Source organism: Leguminivora glycinivorella, chromosome 23 (assembly GCF_023078275.1).
Source record: "Leguminivora glycinivorella isolate SPB_JAAS2020 chromosome 23, LegGlyc_1.1, whole genome shotgun sequence".
Taxonomy (NCBI): Eukaryota; Metazoa; Arthropoda; class Insecta; order Lepidoptera; family Tortricidae; genus Leguminivora; species Leguminivora glycinivorella.
The window spans coordinates 12,515,907-12,539,590 of record NC_062993.1 but is presented as its reverse complement, the minus strand read 5'-3'; the positions used below and the strand labels follow the sequence as shown (position 1 = coordinate 12,539,590).

The 23,684-nt window shown below is 39.4% G+C and overlaps 1 pseudogene; it reads left to right on the top strand.

Annotated features, from left to right (window-relative positions):
* The first annotated feature begins 1,448 nt into the window (after nt 1-1,448).
* Nucleotides 1,449-21,600, top strand: LOC125238228 (annotated as a pseudogene).
* Nucleotides 21,601-23,684: the final 2,084 nt, after the last annotated feature.

The following is a 23,684-nucleotide window of genomic DNA, read 5'->3' as shown; positions in this document are numbered from 1 at the left end:
GTTCTGTTGTAATGCTGTGCCTAAGAACGTAGAATTGACTCTACACTTGACGCGCTAATATTTTTATGATTTCGTTGTTTACTGGATGTATATAATCCTGAATGTAAAAAAAAAACTTTACCTCGTTAATACAATGATTAACTGCCCACGTACGTAGCTTATATAATCAGTAAAAGCCGGCCAAGAGCGTGTCGGGCCACGCTCAGTGTAGGGTTCCGTAGTTTTCCGTATTTTTCTCAAAAACTACTGAACCTATCAAGTTCAAAATAAATTTCCTAGAAAGTCTTTATAAAGTTCTACTTTTGTGATTTTTGTCATATTTTTTAAACATATGGTTCAAAAGTTAGAGGGGAGGGGGACGCACTTTTTTTTCCTTTAAGAGCGATTATTTCCGAAAATATTAATATTATCAAAAACGATCTTAAACCCTTATTCATTTTTAAATACCTATCCAGCAATATATCACACGTTGGGGTTGGAATGAAAAAAAATATCAGTCCCCACTTTACATGTAGGGGGGTACCCTAATAAAACATTTTTTATTTTTGCACTTTTTTGGCGTGATTGATATACATATTGGTACTAAATTTCAGCTTTCTAGTGCTAACGGTTACTGAGTTGACTACGGAACCCTAAAAAAGAGGAAAATGTTTTGTTTTGATTGAAAATAATGAGAGTTATGATTCACGCTTAGTTTCACTAGACTTAAGTATTATATATGGACCGAGGAACTGTTCAGAAGCTCCACAAAAGAATATAAAGGTAACCACCTAACCACGTCACGGTCTATCTATACCCCAGTCAATATAAGTTTAATGAAATAATTCATTTTTTGTTTGAAATTTGCGTAGCAAAACACGCATATACGTACTGTTGTGTGTTTACTAATGTTTAAAAATACTGTTTACTTCTTAAACTATTGAATTTTGCTTTATTTTTGGTGTTAACTAAAAAACCTTAAAAATCCGGATTTAATCCGGAATCTGGATTTTTCCTACAAATAATCCGAAAATCCGGATTTCCCAACATATAAGCGGATTTGCAATCCCTATTCACTATGATAGTGAATTAGTCTGAGTAAAGGAAAAGTATAAGATAACTAACTATAGTTTTATCAAAGGTCTGTCTCATTTCAAATTTAGACAGAGAGAATATAGTCATACTAGTTATGAAAAAAAAAGCTGCACTTTGAGATGGAAGCAAGCCGCTTTGCATGGTGATAGTAGACATCAAAGTAAACGATTTTTTCCGAGGATATCGAAATTTCATCCCTTAGGAAGCCGAGCGTAGCGAGGTGTTTTATGAAAATGAAAAAAATATATATTTTTATTGTATCGTCCGATTTTGACAAAACGTATCTCAAATTCGAACAATGCAAGCAGAGACAAGTTACCAAGTTTGACAAGTTAAAATCGTGAACGAAACGCAGCGATGACGGATTGCCTCAGAGCGTAAACATAGCGTAAACGGAATGGCGCTGTCAGTGTCAAATCGATCAGTTGTCAATTTATCAGATAAACTTAGTTATACTTCCGTGAGATAAACAACTCACTGCGTGTGAGTTTTCGGTTCTGGAAAAAGGTCTCAATTACGTGGTTGCGCCGCGGAAGATCCCTTATGAGGACATTATCGTCAGTGTGGAAGATTGTCTGGTGAAGAACAATGTAGGCAAGGAAGAGTTAGAGGCTATACGCCAGGATGTCTCGTCTTTGTTACGGAGAGCGAAGCCCCCAAGAACAAATTTACCTAGGGATGAATTTGTCGCTTTAAAAAAATTGGGTGAGGATCCGGACATAACTGTTCTTCGAGCTGACAAGGGTAATGCGGCCGTTGTACTTCAGATTACAACGAGAAGATAATGAATCTTTTGGCGGATACATCAACATACAAACATGTAAAGAGGGACCCAACTACGAAGATCCTGAAAACCACTAAAGATCTAATTAGTGAGTACTCGGACAGCCTCAATCTGAATGTTGCAAGTTTAGTTCCTGATTGCCCGGTGCCTAGAAGTTGTATGGGTTGCCAAAAATACACAAGCCGAATGCTCTGCTACGTCCAGTAGTGAGTCAGATCGATGCTCCCACGTATAAATTAGCTCAGCACCTAGCGGGAGTCCTTTCACCATTGCGAGGTGGCACCAGCACTCATATAAAGGATTCTTACCATTTCATCAGTGAAATTAGAGATCTCACATTAACTGATGAATGAAATTATGGTCAGTTTTGATGTTCAGTCGCTATTTACGAATCTACCGGTAAAAGAGACTGCATTGAAATTGTCAAGAAGAGGTTTAGAGAGCAGAACATGTCTGAGAACCATGCCAAGTTGTTGGAACATTGCCTCACATCGGGCTACTTCCTATGGAACGGTGAATTCTACCTTCAAGTGGACGGCGTGGCAATGGGGTCTCCGGTGTCTCCAGTAGTCGCCGACATCTTCATGGAGGATTTCAAGGAGAGAGCGCTCTCATTGGCTGCCGTCCAGCCGAAGATATTTAAAAGATACGTAGATGACACTTTTACTATACTTCCTAAAAGTAATGTTTCAACTTTCTTAGACCATTTAAATTTTATCCATAGTAAAATACAATTTACTATGGAGTTGGAAAAAGACTGTTCTCTTCCCTTCTTGGATGTTCTCATTTTGATGAATCCTGATAATAGCTTAGATCGCACTGTGTATAGAAAACCTACTCATACTGATAGGTACTTAAATGGCAAATCCCACCACCATCCCAGTCAACTAGCTACTGTAGGCAAATCTTTGTTTCAGAGAGCCCAAAGGATATGTGACGACCAGCATTTGGCCGCGGAGCTTCGACATGCCAGGCAGGCGCTGTTGGCGAACGAGCTCAAGATACCGCGTGTCAAGCAGAAGGCCCGCTTGAAGATCCCTACAGTCGGGCGCCGCCCTGCTATTCTGCCTTTTGTTAGAGGGGTCATGGATAGGGTCAGCCACATCTTGAAACGGGCTTCTATTAAAACTTATTTCAAGCCTATGAAGAAGATGTCCCAATTCCTGAGGCCTGTGAAATGTCAAACTCCTCTATAAAATGCGGGAGTGTACAGGCTAGACTGTGAGTGCGGCCTGTCATATGTGGGACAGACGAAACGAAGTATTTCCACACGGGTGAAGGAATACATAGCGGATGTCAAGCACCATCGGCAAAGGTCTGCAGTCTCTGAACATGTCATGGATAAAGTCAATCATGCTATAAAGTTTGACAAGCCTCTGGTTCTTGCTAAGGAGAAGCGATATATACCCAGAAATATCCAAACTTTAATAGAGAAGATGGCTTTGCTTTACCACCGGCTTGGGATCCAGTTGTACATCTGATAATGGAACAAGCACGACGAAGGCTGTGAGGCATTTGTGTTGTATGGTGTTGGACATTTGCAGTTTGTTCTTTGTCAATTTTGTGTAGATTAATTGGTTAATTATTTTTTAACATAGTAATGGTAATTTTTTGAATATTGTATAACTAGCTTTATTAATAGTGTGTGAACCTGCCTTAGGCACTGGTCCCACCGCGAGCTAGTAAGCTATGAGCTATCGACTATAAAAACGAACAAAAGATAAGCACCCCCGTGCAAATAAAAGAAACACGGCGATTTTAATAGCTCACCGCTGGGCGAGTAACTATAAACATCGCCGTGTCTCTTTTATTTGCACGGGAGTGATTATCTTTTGTTCGTTTTTATAGCCGATAGCTCACAGCTTTATACTAGCTCGCGGTGGGACCAGTGCCTTAGAAATCTATATTATTTGTGGTCATGGTTCGTTAATATTTCTTGTATGTGGGTACCTTTTGCACATTGTAATTTTTATTCAGTCACCCGTTGACCACGATCCGAACGCTGTAAAGAGTTCGAAACGTCGGGATGTATTCTAAATTCATTATACGCGATTTAATGAGTTTCCATAGTTTTATTTTATATTTTCGTATCACACTGAATAACTGCAAATAACGGTAGAAATAATGTACAATGTCGAGAAGTAAGTTTTTAATATTAAAGACAAATAAATTCATGATTATAAACTAAAAACCGAATCGAAATCAGATCAGTAGTTTTTAAGATACAAGTTGCCAAATTTGGCTTATTTTGTTTATATATTTTTTAATTTTTTCTTTTTTTTGTGAGATTTTTTCTTCTATTTTTTTTACGTTACATCATCGATTTAAACTTCCGGTAGTTTAGATCGATGCGTTACATCCACAGAACTTAATTTAGATAGAAGAAACAAATTCATATATTTGTATAGGGGCCGAGCGTGTCAAATTTTGTACTGAAGTTGATTCTTGCCTGTAATTTTAAATATGTCTCAGGCTCTTGATTGTTCATAATTTTTGTGTTGTTGCAATTGAATATCACGTAACGAGGCATTTTTTATGTTTTGGTTGACTTCAACTTACAAAAATTGACGCCCGAAAGCTGCAAGCTGCGAGTAAAGACGGACAACTCAGTGGATTTCACTGAGTTCATTTGACACGCTAAGTAGATACGTTTGCTTGATCTATGGTATATTATATGACATCTGTGGTTACATCAATGAATCTCTTTCAACTGACAAACTTTTTGTCAAAATCAGATGATTAAATAAAAAAAATATATTTTGTTTTTTGTAACAGACCTCGCTACGCTCAGCTTTCTAAGGGATGAAATTTTTATATCCTTGGACTAATAATACTATGTTTGACTTACACTAGTACTAGCACCCTAAAATAAAGGATGCCTATCCACTCAATTGCTGGTTTGTAACCGTTAATAGTGTCGATTTGCAACCCCAAATAGACGTCAGTGAAACGTCCATTTTTAACCGCCGCCCAAATCTCTCTTCTCTTTTCTCTCGGTTCTGTGACTAAAACGGTACATCCTGATAGTGACCCCAAAAAGACGACAGTAAAACGTCGTATTTGTGACCAAAAAGGTACGTCCTGGTAGTGGCCCAAAATAGACGTTAGCGAAACGCCATATTTCTAACCAAACAGGAACGTCCTGATAGTGACCCCAATTAGATGTTAGTGAAACGTCAACTTTGTGACTAAAATAGTACGTCCTGATAGTGACCCCAATGAAACGTCAGTAGAACGTCGTATTAGTGACCAAAAAGGTACGTCCTGATAGTGACCCCAATGAGACGTCAGTAAAACGTCGTATTTGTGACCAAAAAGGTACGTCCTGATAGTGACCCCAATTAGACGTCAGTAGAACGTCGTATTTGTGACCAAAAAGGTACGTCCTAATAGTGACCCCAATTACACGTCAGTAGAACGTCATATTTGTGACCAAAAAGGCACGTCCTGATAGTGACCCCAAAGAGACGTCAGTAAAACGTCCATTTTTAACCGCCGCCCCAAATCTCTATTCTCTTTTCTCTCGGTTCTGTGACTAAAACGGTACATCCTGATAGTGACCCCAAAAAGACGACAGTAAAACGTCGTATTTGTGACCAAAAAGGTACGTCCTGGTAGTGACCCAAAATAGACGTTAGCGAAACGGCATATTTCTAACCAAACAGGAACGTCCTGATAGTGACCCCAATTAGACGTTAGTGAAACGTCAACTTTGTGACTAAAATGGTACGTCCTGATAGTGACCGCAAATAGACGTCAGTAAAACGTCGTATTAGTGACCAAAAAGGTACGTCCTGATAGTGACCCCAATGAGACGTCAGTAAAACGTCGTATTTGTGACCAAAAAGGTACGTCCTGATAGTGACCCCGATTAGACGTCAGTAGAACGTCGTATTAGTGACCAAAAAGGTACGTCCTGATAGTGACCCCAATGAGACGTCAGTAAAACGTCGTATTTGTGACCAAAAAGGTACGTCCTGATAGTGACCCCAATTAGACGTCAGTAGAACGTCGTATTAGTGACCAAAAAGGTACGTCCTGATAGTGACCCCAATGAGACGTCAGTAAAACGTCGTATTTGTGACCAAAAAGGTACGTCCTGATAGTGACCCCAATTAGACGTCAGTAGAACGTCGTATTTGTGACCAAAAAGGTACGTCCTAATAGTGACCCCAATTACACGTCAGTAGAACGTCATATTTGTGACCAAAAAGGCACGTCCTGATAGTTACCCCAAAGAGACGTCAGTAAAACGTCATATTTGTGACCAAAAAGGTACGTCCTGATAGTGACCCCGATTAGACGTCAGTAGAACGTCGTATTAGTGACCAAAAAGGTACGTCCTGATAGTGACCCCAATGAGACGTCAGTAAAACGTCGTATTTGTGACCAAAAAGGTACGTCCTGATAGTGACCCCAATTAGACGTCAGTAGAACGTCGTATTTGTGACCAAAAAGGTACGTCCTGATAGTTACCGCCGAATAGACGTCAGTAAAACGTCGTATTTGTGACCAAAAAGGTACGTCCTGATAGTTACCCCGAATAGACGTCAGTAAAACGTCGTATTTGTGACCAAAAAGGTACGTCCTGATAGTGACCCCAATTAGACGTCAGTAGAACGTCGTATTTGTGACCAAAAAGGTACGTCCTGGTAGTGACCCAAAATAGACGTTAGCGAAACGCCATATTTCTAACCAAACAGGTACGTCCTGATAGTGACCCCAATTAGACGTTAGTGAAACGTCAACTTTGTGACTAAAATGGTACGTCCTGATAGTGACCGCAAATAGACGTCAGTAAAACGTCAACTTTGTGACTAAAATGGTACGTCCTGATAGTGACCCCAAAGAGACGTCAGTAAAACGTCGTATTTGTGACCAAAAAGGTACGTCCTGATAGTGACCCCAATTAGACGTCAGTAGAACGTCAACTTTGTGACTAAAATGGTACGTCCTGATAGTGACCCCAAAGAGACGTCAGTAAAACGTCGTATTTGTGACCAAAAAGGTACGTCCTGATAGTGACCCCAATTAGACGTCAGTAGAACGTCGTATTTGTGACCAAAAAGGTACGTCCTGATAATGACCCCAAACAGACGTCAGTAAAACGTCAAATTTGTGACCAAAAAGGTACGTCCTAATAGTGACCGTAAATAGACGTCATTGAAACGTCAATTTTGTGACTAAAAGGTACGTCCTAATATTGACCCCAAATAGACGTCATTAAAACGTCCTCTCTCGACGAATAAATGACCGACCTTATTATGACCTATAAGTGACGTCACCTGTGCGTCGCTGACGTCAGTTTGCTACCTGGGTATGGGAGTCCCACATAACCAGGCCGGTCCCTGCGCCTGGGATGGTATGCGTAAACCATTTCCCCTCGTTAAAAAAAAGGGTTAGTGGGCTGTCATCTGTCGAATTCCATATAAAAATAAATAGTAGGTTAACCCTCTATTTTTGTTGGTGCAAGTGGCCCTTATAATAAAATAAGTAGATATTATACAAGTAGGTCAATATAGAAGTAGGAATTTGCGAACAGTAGAAAGTTGGTAAAAGTATGCAGATACTGTGCCAACGTTGTTAAAGTTTACCGCATACTTTATAAGAGTTCCTCAAATATTGAGCCGGTTTAGTAGAGCATAGAATAATAATGTGTGTTGGGTAGAGGTAAAATTGACCGAACGTTATATAGCCAAGATTTTACTTTTCAGTGCAAAGATACTTTCGCAAGTCTCAACTGAACGCTGTGAAATTTTGTAAGTGATATAGAAACCCCTTGATTAGTTAAATTTATCAATTTAAAAAAACCGGCCAAGAGCGTGTCGGGCCACGCTCAGTGTAGGGTTCCGTAGTTTTCCGTATTTTGCTCAAAAACTACTGAACCTATCAAATTCAAAATAATTTTCCTAGAAAGTCTTTATAAAGTTCTACTTTTGTGATTTTTTCATATTTTTTAAACATATGGTTCAAAAGTTAGGGGGACACACTTTTTTTCCTTTAGGAGCGATTATTTCCGAGAACATTAATATTATCAAAAAACGATTTTAGTAAACCCTTATTCATTTTTAAATACCTCTCCAACAATATATCACACGTTGGGGTTGAAATGAAAAAAGAAATCAGTTCCCACTTTACATGTGGGGGGGTACCCCTAACAAAACATTTTTCTCCACTTTTTATTTTACCACTTTGTCGGCGTGATTTATATACATATTGGTACCAAATTTCAGCTTTCTAGTGCTAACGGTTACTGAGATTATCCGCGGACGGATGGACGGACGGACGGACAGATAGACATGGCGAAACTATAAGGGTTCCTAGTTGACTACGGAACCCTAAAAAGGGCATGTAATTTGTACAACTCACAAAACCACTATTTTTTTTTTCGAAAATTATTAACTGCTTCGGGACTAAACCGGGAGACATAGAGGTTAAGGGGAGAGGCCTTTACCCAGCAGTGGGACACCATTATAGGCTAAATAAAAAATTATTTTTTTTTTTTGGCATTCTAATTAAACCAAATCCTCGGGGGGGGGGGCTGTGATCCTCGCTCTGTGTCGTATCTGGTCCAATTACAGGTCTCTATTGCAGTTCAGCGGGGAAACAGGTACGATCCAGGGGGGGGGGCTATTTTAGGTTTGGTTGTGTTTTGTATTATTTATTTATTTTTATTATATTGTACTAATGACCCACTTGACATTTGTATACTATGACGAAGCCTGCGCAGTGGTTTTATTTTGTATGTAACCATAGCTGGGCATTAACTCGTTAATCCGTTAATCGTTAATTAACGAAGTTAACATTTTGGTTAACGGATTAACTTTTAAGTTAACTTTAAAAAATGTTAACGGATTCATTAACTTCCGTTAAATTTCTTCGAGTCCGTTAATCGTTAATCCAGTTCCGCACGCGCCGAGTAAAACTTGCTCTGATCGCTACTGTAAAAGCCCGGAGTACGGCGAAACCTAGGATTTTCCCGAAAATTCAGTCTACATATCAATTGGTGCCTTTGGATCACTTGTTTGGGACCTGCTAAAGTTTATTAGTCCTACTGCACCCATCACTAACTGCGAAACAGAATGTAAATCATCAAAGAGGCACGACGCATGGCACATAAATCGCGCAACCGACGCATCAAGCCAGAGTTCGGCGGGCAACGCTATCTACCAAGTTACCGTGGATCACAACTTCGATTAGAGGTGTCTCAATCCGAGGAACCTACGCACCATGACTACGACCGCTTGAATGACCCAATACCTACGGGTCCAAAGTAAAACCTAGGACTTACCGAAACAACGTATTATATAAGTCCAAAGAGAACAACACCTATTTATTAACATTTCGCTTTTACCAATTGGCAGCTGGGATTTTTCAAGAGATTTTGGCGATCTTCGGTCTTTTACAGTAACATAATAAACTTACCCAAAAACTTAATAGTTGATAACTGATGCAACTGGCTACAGTAAAATATTTTTTTATCACGATTAACGGATTATCGATTAACTTTAACTTCCGTTAAATTTGTTGAAATGTATCGCTTGAACGATTAACGAAGTTAACTTTTATAGTAACGGATTAACGATTATCGAAGTTAACTATTTGATTAACGGTGCCCAGCTATGTATGTAACTTCATATGTGATTAATTACCTAAAGAAGTTTTTACGTCTTACTTTAGTACAAAAAGGTTGATATTAAATTAAACCAAATACATTTTAATTAAATACATAATACCACAATTCCGATATAGACCGCGTTCAATTTTGATACAGAAATGAATTTAATTTTTATATTTAAAATCTTTTATGACTGTATGTTTTAAATCGTTAGTTGATTGATTCAAATAATTATCATTATAAAAATCAGTTTGATTTTCTTGTTCTTTCGAATGGTGTTCTAGTCGCATAACGTATATACTCGTAGTAGAATTCTGCGGACTACTCTCGGAATAAAGGCATTAGCCAGGTATTCTGTGGTTTGTCCTGAATACGTGGAATCTACGCTGCAGAGTAGAAAGGACCTACCTTTTAGAGAGCACTAGCTTTTACCCACGGCCGAGATAAATTCGAAAATTGCGGAATGCTCCAAACTTCCATCCCCGATTTTAGGGAAACGGGGTTAGAAAGAGATAAAATATGGCTTACACTGAGAAAAGACTTGTTGCTGGTTTATCCGTTTGAAACAATAGCATTTTAATAATATACCATAATGATGGACAACGTTAAAAAAGCTCTGGTAGCCTAGTGGTAAGTACGTGCGACTTTCGTTCCGGAGGTCGAAGGTTCGAACCCCGGCTCGCACCAATGAGTTTTTTGAACTTATGTGCGAAATGTCATTTTATATGTGCCAGTCGCTTTTCGGTGAAGGAAAACATCGTGAGGAAATCGGACTAATTCCAATAAGTTCTAGTTACCCTTCGGGTTGGAAGGTCAGATGGCAGTCGCTTTCGTAAAAATTAATGCGATTTGCTAAGGAATGGAACATGTCCCCTCATCTGTATTCCCGGCCGAATACAATCTGGGTGTATTCAAGTCAAGAATGAATAGGCTATTCCTGAACCAGTGAGCTGCAACTGACGAGCCTTGTCGTCACTTTCCATCAAGTGTGACTAAGATCAATCACTAGCCAGTTTATAATAAAAATTTAAAAAATCCCGCATTCAGACTAAATAGTGCCAATTTCCACGTCGCTGCGTACTATACGTCACCTTAAACCGCTGGAAATGTGCACACAAAATCCAACACGAGTTTGACATTTTGAAGTTTATCAAGCGCTTAGTGTAAGAGGAATTAATGTAAAATGTAGTTTTCCCATGTTGAACCTGCTTTTGTAACCCCTATGCTAAAAACGATGGGGTGTTATTAAGTTTGACGTGTTGGCATTAGGATGGGGCGGATCACGGTCTTGTAGAAATGTTTGAAATATTTTTTCATGCGATTTCATAATCCATAAGAGAGCATCTATTTCAGAGGATTGACAGTGCAATGTACGAAAAAATCGCTTTTGCTGGCTCGCCAGACATAAGTTTAGAGTGAGACTGCCACACAGCTGATAAGGAAGCTTACAATCTGATTGCGACGTTCTTGAAGCTACGATTTTTGTCTCTCCTCTTTCCCTTTGTCTGCAACTAATAAAATAAGTTGTTCACTACAGACTCAAAAGTCACTTACGCAAAGTTTGGCTGTAGTACATTTTCGTGTGGTTAAAAGAAAATGGTGCAGCACCATGATTCCATTAGATCTTCGCAATCTGTAGCTTGCTCTTAATAATTCCCTTTTAAAACACTCTTGATATATGCTTTCACATGACATTTTCGTTAAGACATGTGGGAACCACAATCGGGCTGTACGCTTAGCGATGTGGTTTGATGCAGTTGGGTTTGGTATGTGAAAGTGTTAAACCAATTGAGCATTGGGAGTAAGCGCCAGACTTTTTGCATGACTCCTTCCTTAGTGCTTCTTTCTTCCTCATGTATACTGTAATTATACACGTCCTTTTAATAAAGTATGCACCTTTTAGTAAACAAATGTTAGATATCGATTCTCGCGAATTCTAGTTAGCAGACGTTTCCTAATTTGGTATTTAAAAATCATCCTATATTTTGCAATATTTTCTGGAATGCCTTTCTCCTACTAAGTCTGCCTTCAGTGAGTCGTAGGAGCTTAGCCACTGAGTAGGCCAAATAAAATCTAATGCGTATTCCTGTGTTTAGAACTTAGTGATTTGTACTGCCTGAAATGTCAAAGTTATGGATGCAGGTCATAATTAATTCTGGTACTAACCTTTTGTATATGTTAGAGATGCATGCACACAACTTGTATTTTTTTTTTGGTGTGAATAATATGAGCATTGACTTTTATAACTGGGTTAGCACCAAATAAATAGTAAATGCAATCTATAACAAATTAGCAAAGGGTAAAATATTTTTTATTTTAATGAAACAATCAACAACATAAAAATACATTACTGCATACACAGAACTTATACTACATGCGTATGTACACTTTAACAAATGATCGAAAAGCAAATTTGTTTTTTATCATGCAGAAAACGTCTCGCAGAGTGATATTATATTATTACGGAGGCCTCTAAGTGGCGCAGGTGGAAGCAGGATAGCCTCGATTAGGCCAAGGTCGCAGGTTTTGTCGGGTCAAACTGTTCAAAGGATTCAGAGGAAAAAACATTGACACTTTCAGATGCAATCGCTGAAGTAACGCAAAGAGATGACCGAAATTCCCTCTTAGACATATACATATGAAATACCTCTGGTCAACCTCTAATGACAATACTTGCACAAAGAATCGGTAAGACTGAGTTCGACCTGGCTAGATCATACATTAGAGCCCCGTATTAAAAGGCGTAGGTGACTCCATGACTGCTGAAGTGGCTTTGCCACGGAAATTGTTATGAGGACGACAATCGATAGGGACATTCCTTAAGTGTGGGATAAGCATTAGCAGAATTATTCTCCGTATGTCTCATTTATTTGTGTTGAATAAAGTGTCATTGCTACTACTACTACTGAATGACATAGATAATTCAGAACTAGATCCATCCCCAACACTCAAGCCAACTAAGTAGGTGCTGGTAAAAGAATTCAAGCTATCTCGTCTGAGCAGCTACATATTTGCGGCATTTGGAGTTGAACCCTTAGTCGTAGGCGCCAACCAGAGTATCAATACATCCTGAATGCAGTTTTAACTGTGTTCTTGTTTGTAGATAGGTACCTTTGAATGTTTAGCCATGAATGGCAAACGGTCTCTTAGGTCTTGAGCATTTACTTACTTCACTTTACCAAGTTGAATGTCAAACATTTTTTAGCCTTGTAAGGCCCAATGTACATTGTTGTTGCAAACTAATTTGAATCTTTCATTAACCAAATAAAGTAGACTTTCCATTGTTTTCATTGTTTTTTTATAAATAAAACGAAAATCTTACCACTTAACATATATGTTAAATAATTAATGAATTTGTAGCATATAAGGATATTGTTTGTATCTTAAGCTTTTTTTTCCATTACACGCCAACTATACTAGGACCCTGCACCTACTTAATCTTTCGTAATAGCCTATTATTGACTGTATGATAATGCCATCTGCATTAAGTCCGCCATTTGCACTTTTTTATATTGTGCAATAAAGTTTAAATAAATAAACAACAAATAATTACTGATTTTTTGTACTTACTGTGTATATCGTGGACATTCAATGTCATGGGTGTAGTCGGCAACTATTTCAAAAGCTGGAAATGTCAAGAAATCATAGCAGACTTTTGCAACGATAATACAAACCACAGATTCTTCACTGGTTGAAGAACCAATGTCTTATACAAACGCATAAATGAAATTAACATTGTTGAACAAATTAATAGTTTAAAAACACTATAAAACACGCTTATACGCCAATGCACGTAAAAAGCCAAACAATAAATTATGGATCTAATTAAATTTGTCTCTATTTTGTGAGCTTGAAGTTTAAAAAACTATGTACTTTAATATGCAATATTTGATTATGTAAAAGTTGGAAAGCAGCGTGGAACAGAAGACTTTTTATATAACTTGCTGATAAATCAAATTATGCTATGTTACGGGAAGGAGGTTACAGATTGATTTCGACGTTAACTGGAGTTGCAGCATCACTAGTAAGATTCTACATTAAACAGTCAAATCAATTAAAAGTCAGTGTTCAAAGTAGGTACCATTGTAGAATTCAGACAAAATATGCGCTAGTAGCGAGGAGAGTCGACAATCACCGACACTTAGAACGCCGCTTTTTTCCGGTAATCAAAGTACAAATGGGGAAAGTGTCTACAGTGACAGGAGCAGAGTTCTTGTTCGTGGACGATATCTTTTGGTTCTCTTGGTAACCCTTAGGCGGCATTATGTAAACGTTATGTTCTTATGCAACTTCATTCGCCAGGAAGTCGGATTAGTATTTATGTTTACAAGTTTGAAAGTTCTTTCCTGTTCCAGCGCCCCACGCTTTTACAATCAAATATTATAATTAAAAGCACATAGTTTTTAAACTTCAGCTCACAAATAGAGACAACTTTGAACGATCCATAATTTATTTTTGGCTTTTTACGTGCATTTATAAAAGCGTGTTTTATAGTGTTTTTTAAACTATTAATTTATTTTATACTTTTTAGTCATTAATAATGAAATACTTTTAACATTTATATAATCATTTCAAGTAGGCGGATTTTACATGCCATTTGTATTTAACGTGTACTTATTGCTAATTGTTACTTATCAATAACTAGCGGTTACTCTTATTACGGTATTATCATAAAATGTTTATACTATAGTTATCCGTAAAAGATAAACAATATAGACATGTGCCATCGCGGACTTTGAAGACATTAGAGAGACATACTTTCGCCATAAGGTTTTGAAGTTTCTAAGCGTGGTGATTTGCTGACTCGATTAGAAAATATTGGTCACATTTCAACTAATTCAAACAAAATTAGTGGATGTGCGGTCGAGCCTTTATTTGCTCTTAAGGGTCATATGAAAACCATTACCCAACTTATTTAATACAACGTTGATCTTTCTTTTATGCGGAGGGCTTCGCCCCCGAGCCTACTTTGTTTGCTCTTAAAGGTCACAAGAAAACGCTAACCCAACTTCATCTTAAACACTACTGTTGATATTTCTTTCATTTGCGAGGCTTCGCCCCGGAGTCTCCCTTTGCTTGCTTTCTTGAAAGGTCACAAGAAAACCCTAACCCAACTTATTTTAAATACTAACATTGATTCTTTCTTTTATGCGGGGGCTTCGCCCCGGGGCCCCCTTTGTTTGCTCTTAAAGATTGCACAAGGAAACGCTAGCCCAACTTATCTTAAGTACTACGTTACTCTTTCTTTCATGCGGGGGCTTCGCCCCCGAAACTCCCTTTCTTTACTCTTAAGGATCACAAGAAAACTTTAACCCAACTTATTTTAAATACAACGTTTATCTTTCTTTTATGCGGAAGCTAGCCTCTTTGTTTGCTCTTAAAGGTCACAAGAAAACGCTAACCCAACTTATTCTTAAATCTTCCACGTTGACCTTTCTTTTCATGCGGGGGCTTTGTCCCCCGAGCTTCCTTTGTTTGCTCTTAAGAGGTCACAAGAAAACGCATGAGTTCAACTTATTCGAAATACTACGTTGATCTTTCTTTTATGCGGGGGCTTCGCCCTCCGAGCCCCCTTTTCTTTAACTCTTAAGGATCACAAGAAAACCTTAACCCAACTTATTTTAAACACGACATGTTCTTCTTTCATGAGGGGCTTCGCCCCGAGAGCTCCCCTTTGTTTGCTCTGAAAGGCTCATGGGGTAAAACGCCAATCAACTTATTTGAAGACTTACGTTAATCTTTCTTTGCGGCTTCGCCCCCGAGCCCCCTTGCTAAGTTACTCTTAAGGGTAACAGGAAAACCCTAACCCAACTTATTTTAAATACAACGTTTATCTTTCTTTTATGCCCGGCTTCGCCCCCGGGCCCCCTTTGTTTTGCTCTTAAAGGTCACAAGAAAACGCTAACCCAACTAATCTTAAATACTACGTGCTGATCTTTTCTTTCACATGCGGGGGCTTCGCCCCCTGAGCCCCCTTTGTTTGCTCTTAAAGGTCACAAGAAAACGCTAACCCAACTTATCTTAAAGTACTACGTTGATCTTTTCTTTCATGCGGGGACTTTCGCCCCCTGAGCCCCCTTTTGTTTGCTCTTAAAGGTCTGCTACAAGAAAACGCTAACCCAACTTATTCTAAATACTACAGTTGATCTTTTTTCATGCGGGGGCTTCGCCCCCGGAGCTCCCCCTTTTCTTTACTCTTAAGGATCACAAAGAAAACCTTAACCCAACCTATTCTAAATACTACGTTGTTATTTCTTTCATGCGCGGGGCTTCACGGCCCCCCGAGCCCCCCCTTTGTTTGCTCTTGAAAGGTCACAAGAAAACGCTAACCCAACTTATTTTAAATACTACGTTAATCTTTCTTTTATGCGGGGGGATTCGCCCCCCGAGCCCCCTTTCTCGTTACTCTTAAGGGTAACAAGAAAAAAACCCTAACCCAACCTTATTCTAAATACTACGTTGGATCTTTCTTTCATGCGGGGGCTTCGCCCCCGAGCCCCCATTTTCTTTTACCCTTAAGGATCACAAGAAAACCTTAACCCAACTTATTCTAAATACTACGTTGTTCTTTCTTTCTTTCATGCGGGGGGCTTCTGTCTCCCCCCGGGCCCCCTTTGTTTGCTCTTGAAAGGTCACGAAGAAAACGACCTTTAACCCAACTTATTTTAAATTACTACGTTAATCTTTCTTTTATGAGGGGGCTTCGCCTCCCGAGCCCCCTCTTTCGTTGCTCTTAAGGGTAACAGGAAAACCCCAACCCAACTTATTTTTAAACACAACGTTTATCTTTCGGATGAGGGGGCTTCTGGCCCCCGAGCCTCCTTTGTTTACTCTTGAAGGTCACAAGAAAACGCTAACCCAACGACTTTAATACTACGTTGACTTTTACGAGGGACTTTCGCCCCCGAGCCTCCTTTTCTTTGTTTGTCGCAGTGCTTTCCGCAAGAAAACGCTAACCCAACTTTGATTTTAAATACTACGTTGATCTTTCTTTCATGCGGGGGCTTTTTTGACTCCCGAGCTCCCTTTGTTTGCTCTGAAAGGTCAGCGTATGAAAACCCTAAACCAACTTATTTTAAATGCAGCAAGATCTTCTTTTTTCAAGGCGGGGGTTTCTCGCCCCCTGAGCCCCCTTGTTTCGTTTCGAAAGGTCACAAGAAACCCTAAACCAACTTATTTTAAATACAACGTTGATCTTCTTTATGAGGGGGGCTTCGCCCCTCGAGCTCCCTTTTCTTTTTACTCTCTAAGGATCACAAGAAACCTTAACCCAACTTATTTTAAATACAACGTTTATCTTTCTTATATGGGGTTTGGCCCTCCGAGCTTCCCTTTGTTTGCTCTGAAAGGTCACAAGAAAACGCTAACCCAACTTATTTTAAATACTACGTTAATCTTTCTTTATGGGGCTTCGCCCTCCGAGCCCCCTTTTGTTTGCTCTTAAAGGTCACAAGAAAACGCTTACCCAACTTATTTTAAATACTACGTTAATCTTTATTTTATGGGGGCTTCGCCCCCCGAGCCCCCCTTGTTTGCTCTTAAAGGTCACAAGAAAACGCTAACCCAACTTATTTTAAATACTACGTTGATCTTTATGCGGGGGGCTTCGCCCCCGAGTCCCCCCTTTGTTTGCTCTTGAAAGGTCACAAGAAAACGCTAACCCAACTTATTTTAAATACAACGTTGATCTTTCTTTTATGCTTTCCTCCTCGAGCCCCTCTTTTTTCTGTTCATGATCTTTCCGGCACCATCATCAGGCGGCTTGAAACCTAATCGTAGTCATAGTTCATTAAAAGGCTTTTCTAAGAAGCCCAAAAACAGCTATGATACGATGTTCCATCATGTAGTTCCAGTTCATATCTTCCGGCTCCATCATCAGACCTTGAAACCTAATCGTAGTCAAAGTTCATTACAAGACTTTTCTAAGAAGCCCAAAAACAGCTATGATACTATGTTCCATCATGTAGTTCCAGTTCATATCTTCCGGCTCCATCATCAGACCTTGAAACCTAATCGTAGTCAAAGTTCATTACAAGACTTTTCTAAGAAGCCCAAAAACAGCTATGATACGATAAGTTCCATCATGTAGTTCCAGTTCATATCTTCCGGCTCCATCATCAGACCTCTGAAACCTAATTGTAGTCAAAGTTCATTACAAGACTTTCCTAAGAAGCCCAAAAACAGCTATGATACGATGTTCCATCATGTAGTTCCAGTTCATATTCTTCCGGCTCCAATCATCAAGACCTTGAAAAACCTAATCGTAGTCAAAGTTCAAGTTACAAGACTTTTCTTTAAGAAACCCAAAAACAGCTATGATACGATGTTCCATCATGTAGTTCCAGTTCATATCTTTCGGCTTCATCATCAGACCTTGAAACCTAATTGTAGTCAAAGTTCATTACAAGACTTTTCTAAGAAACCCAAAAACGGCTATGATACGATGTTCCATCATGTAGTTCCAGTTCATATCTTCCGACTCCATCATCAGATCAGCTCAACAGTACCATATTATTGTATTGTCATCGGAACTACATATAGCTGCCAATTTTCATTACGCTACGACTCCTGGAAGATGTGGTTAAATTAGCCTCCGCAGATTCCATTACATAGTTAGTTAGCATACACGACGACCTAATAAAAGCGTGTTAAAAATGACAATTAGTTATGTATTATTTGTACAATGAAAAATATTTTATTTTGAAAGATGAATGCGTGAGTTTCATAACTAGTTTATCTGCAGCCAAAATTATAAGCTTCGAAGAAAAATAAATCAAAATAAAAATGCCGGAATCCCGGTAAGGGCATTTATTTGTGATGAACACAGATATTTGTTCCTGAGTCATGTTTTCTATGTATATAAGTATGTATTTACCTATATAAGTATGTAGTATCGTCGCCTAGCACCCATAGTACAAGCTTTGCTTTAGTTTGGGGCTAGGTTGATCTGTGTAAGGTGTCCTCCAATATAAAAATATGTTTCACGTAAGTAACACTAATTATTGTAACTCAAAATCTTCACTAGTCGACCGAAATTTTTATGGCACATTTTGTATTGCCATATTGACTTCGTATTAATTGATTTTGAATAAAATGTATAACAAAAATAAGGATCTTATCTAAGGATCTTACGTAGCAGGTGTGCAGGTGTGCCGCGTCGCACAGCACTACAAGCAAAAAACGCACGAGTCATAGGGCCCACCTATTATGAGTACCCTACCTGCTGACATAAAAAATGAAAAAAATGTGGAAAGGTTCGGATGAAGACTTGAAGAACCTTCTGTTGGAAAAGGAACTATACTCGGTAAAAGAATACATGCAAATAATAAAAATAAAATTATGGACGATTTTTCTTAGACTAATTATTTCCCTATTATAATTTTAATATTGACATTAGATATGTACTAATTGTAGTACATATCACACATTGTTTAACTTTACTCTTACATTTCCGTAATTTATTTTTTATTATTTCTCATTATTCATTATTCTATATTGTATTATTGACATTGGTTATTTTTAGATTTGTACTATACACCTAGTAATAAACCTGTATTTATTTTATTTTTACCAATATGACATTTTAATATTTTTTATGGTTCACACTGCTTTTTTCCATTTTTATTTGTAATTTTAATTTTATTATTTCTTTTGTAACGATCTTTATACGAATAGTAATACAAGCTGAAATGTAAAATTTTAAATTGTGTGAAATTTGTATAAACGAGAGAAATTAACTAAACTAAACTAAACTCAAAGATTTCTTTCACATTTTACAAAGTAAAACTATCTTGAGAGCGCTTTAAACGATAATTTCTTTTGGCCAAATTCTTCAACATTTGTTTCATTTTATCTCTTAAATCATCAGCCGTCTATTGTAATACTTTTGCCCTATATACCAACAGCTTAAAAATAACAGTTCAAATCAGTCAGTGCTGTTTGTGTCTCACCAACTAGTACCCCTAAAACGTGTTCTCAATCCATACTAATATTATAAATGCGGGCAGTGTGTGTGTCTGTTTCTTTGTCCGTCTTTCAAGCGCAAAACGGAGCAACGAATTGTCACTGATATTATTAAAATTCAAATGAAACTTTCTGTACAGTTCTCTAACTATGGCTGTTCTAGATGAGCAGCGCACAGGTGACTTGAGCTGAGAGCACTTTGTAATTAACATAAAGTTTCTGTTAGAACATCGTAAACGAGAGTGCTGGGCCGTTTTCTTGCATTTTACAAGGTCGGTGACAAGTTTGCCTAGGTCGTTAAGTTTAACTTTTGCCATGCTTCGTTATTCATGACAGCTTACAAGCTTCAGGTAGATATTAACCTTTAACCTTTGTAGGTTAAATTAGGCCCACTTGCACCAAATACTTTACTCTGGAAGTTAGTGGGCTGTCAATCGCCAAATTCGGATATAAAATGGTGGGTTAGCCCTCCATTTTCGCTGGTGCAAGTGGTTTTAACAGTTTAAAATAATCCGTAAATACCTATAGTAGTCCTTTACCTTTTTAGGCAGGAGAACCTGAATGAATACTGTAGTTTTAAGAGGAATTTTATTTTAAATAATTAATCAATCTACGGTTGTACTCTAGTTATTTTATCGCAATCGCTGCGACATGTTTCGGGCCAATTCGGAGGCCCCTCTTCAGCATATAGGAGTTCACGCGATTTGCCAAACTCCGTGAACGCAACGTGATTTCGTAACGACGTGAGTACAACCGTGTAGATTCATAATTACTTGAATATGTCTCACGAAAGTTTAATGTGTACAATTTCATTTTATCCCTGCAAAATCTTTCCAATAATCTCATTAAATCAAAATTATGGTGCCCTACACTTCACGATTGTTGCACATTAAGAGGCTATATTATAAATTTGAAAATATCCGATGTTTTTAGTACGATGGGCTGGGCTAATGATTCTCCGACAATTTTTTTTAGCTGATTATTGATTCGCCGACAACGATTTGCCAAACAATAAACGCAAATCCGCAGAATAACTCAAACTATCGCTGTCACTTTTGGTCGACTGACGTTACATAAAATCTTGGTTCGCGTATAGTTCAGTTCGCTTCTGTGCAAATAATCCTAACTATTGGACAATTTTTCAGTTAGCAATGTAAAATTTTTGTGTTTCGGCCAATTTTTAGCAGTTACTATTTACAATTACGTGACGTTTCGACGATATGTAAACCGACGCATCAATTTGCTGCCATTGACTCTGTTTACGAATGAATATTATGCGTAATGAAATTCGCCAACTGCAATGTCATAGTTATTGCAGTCAATCTTAACGCTCTATAACAAATTTTATATAAATAGGTACTTCTTCTTTTGCTAGAAACCGTGCTTTCATGTAATGGGATTGCCGTATTGCGCATACAACATGCTTTTTCGTTCCTTGCCAACTTCTCTGAGGGGTGTTCGCGTCTTTTGTATGCATCCAGTCTTGAATATTATCTATGCATTTATATCTAGGTCTACCTTTCCCTCTTTATAAATACCATCTTTCTTTTGGACAAAGGAACCAGTTCCAGGCCAGAAATGGCTTTTTTAAAAACTCGCATAATGTACGCCTAACAGTCTCAAATTGTTGGTCCAAAGTGGTGATGTTCCTGTCATAATATGTGCGTGGCGGGTAGAATACCTTTTTGTTAATAAATCAGTCTGTTGCTAGCCCACGCCTTTCATTGACGTCTCACTGGCGCTGAGGACGGGATTATCGTTGTTTTTTTCTTGTTATTCGCGTGTATAATAGCTGGAAATCGTTAATAATGCCTATCGGAAAGATTGAACCGTTTAATTTAGCATTCGTAACAGTGGCTCGCGTATATACGTCGCGTAAAACTAATATATTTCAAGTTAAATGAGATTTTCGATAACCTTAAAGCGCCAATGTTAATGGTGGTCGGGGAAGTTAATTTATTCGTTCTGGCGTGATTTGTGTTCGCCTAGTTTTCCAGAACAAAAAACATATGAACAACTAGTGAAACTGTTAACGGATCACCTTGAACCGCAAAGGCCGGAGATCGCCGAACGCCACTTATTTCGGCAGCGCAGGCAGCGCGCGGGCGAGTCGCTCACGGATTACCTCCAGGATCTAAAGCACCCTCGCGGCGACGTGTAATTTCGGAAGTTCAACCCTCGAGGAGAATCTCCGCGATCAGTTCGTTTCCGGCCTAGCCAGCGATGTGATGCGATCCAGGATATTCGCAGAAAAAGATATTGGCATAAAGAGGCGGTGGAAACTGGCGTTGGCTCTGCAGGCCACCGAAAAACATGCGGAAGTAAAGCGGCACGACGAGAGCAGGGTTAACAGCGACAGATGCAGCTCGGCGGGCGAGGGCCTGCATTTCACGCTGGGCGCACGAGGAGCGCCGCGGGGCGGAGCGGGGCGGAGAGCCGGCGGCGCGGGGCGAGCGCGCGGCTCCGGGCGCGAGTGGCGCGCCGGCCGCCGCGGCCGCAGGCGAGCCCGGAGCGAGGGGCTTGCTGGCGCTGTGGCAAGCCGCACACGGCGGACAGGTGCCGTTTTAAAAATTATAATTGAAGACGAGTGTGGACAGCAAGGCCATCTCAAAGGTATGTGTAAACAAGTGCGTGGAGGTGGTTTGCGGCACCATTTCGTCGCGGACGTTTCTGACGACGACGGGTTATTTAATATCAATGTGGCCGTTCAAGGCAGTAAACCGTATTTCGTTACGCTGACGGTCGATCGGTATAAGATGGTTTATGAGATAGACACCGGGGCGCGGATCTCGGCAATAGGCGAACCTATGTATGGACAATTGTTTAGCCATAAAAATTTACTTACCGATAATACGATGTTTCATGGTTATTCAGGTGGAGTTTTTAAACACACTGGGTTACATTGAGGTAGATGTAAAGTTAAATGATGAAAAAATGAGATTACATTTGCATGTGATTGGGGAAACGGCGCGCGGCCTATCATGGGCCGCGATTGGATACGGGCCTTTAACGTGAAGTAAATAAGCCTCCATGAAATCTCAGATGATCAATTTGGTGACTCAACTTTGCAACGAATATCCTGAGGTATTTAGTGATAAGCTAGGTACTTGTAAGCAATCGATTCAACCGTGCAGTTGACTGGATAAGGAACCGGTTTATGTGCGAGCTCGGCCAGTCCCACACCACTGCGTGCGCGTGGAGCAGGAGTTGATGAGACTAGAAGCTGACGGGTCTATTTATCGCGTGGATCTACTTCGACTATGGCACCCCCATAGTTCCAGTGGTAAAGGCAGCAATAATGGAGAAATACGTATATGCGGGGATTATAAAATTACGATAAATCCTAAATTAAAACGTGTAACTATCCGTTGCCGCGCATAGACGAATTGTTTGCCAGTTCGAGCGGAGGTGAAGGTTCACAAAATTAGACCTTCGGCACGCGTGTACGAACAGTGCTTTAGTGGCGGAAGACTCGCAACCGTACATCGTTATAACTACGCATATGGGGACTTATAAGCTTATCGGCGCACGCCTTATGCGTTTATCTTGGCATACCTGAAAAGTTTCAAAAACTCATGGAAGAGGTATTGCGCGGGGTACCCGGATGCGTAGTATTTTTAGATGACATTTGTGTCACAGTCTTAAATAGCATGAATTAACATATTAAAAATTTAAAAACAGTACTTGAAAGTGCCTGGAGATAAGGGTACGATAGTTAAATTATGTAAATGTAGTTTTCTGCAAGACAGTGTCAAATACTCAGGATTTATTATTAATAAAGATGGGTTGCGCCTAGACCCAAGTAAGCTGGATGCTATTTCCAACGCGCCATGACCGGAAAACGTGTGTCACAATTAAAAAGTTTTTTGGGATTATTAAACTATTATGGACGGTTTATTCCAAATCTTAGTAGTATTTATTATCTACAAGATCCTTCTAAAAAAAGAAAGCGACTCGAAATGGGACCTGTGAGTGCGAACGTGTGTTCACTGAGGCAAAGAGAGCTCTCCTAAGCGATCGGGTGCTGGCACACCATGAGGAGTAAAAGTAACTTAGTGGTGTCGGTAGACAGCAGCGCGTACGGACTTGGCGCAGTTTCTTTTTGGCGCATCGGTATTTCCGGGCGGCGCTGAGCGCGTCCCGTCAGCTGTAGACGTATGGCGCACGCTCAGCGCGGCCGAGCGCAATTATAGTCAGCTCGACAAAGAGGCCCTCGCTATTTTATTCGGTGTCACTAAGCATCAT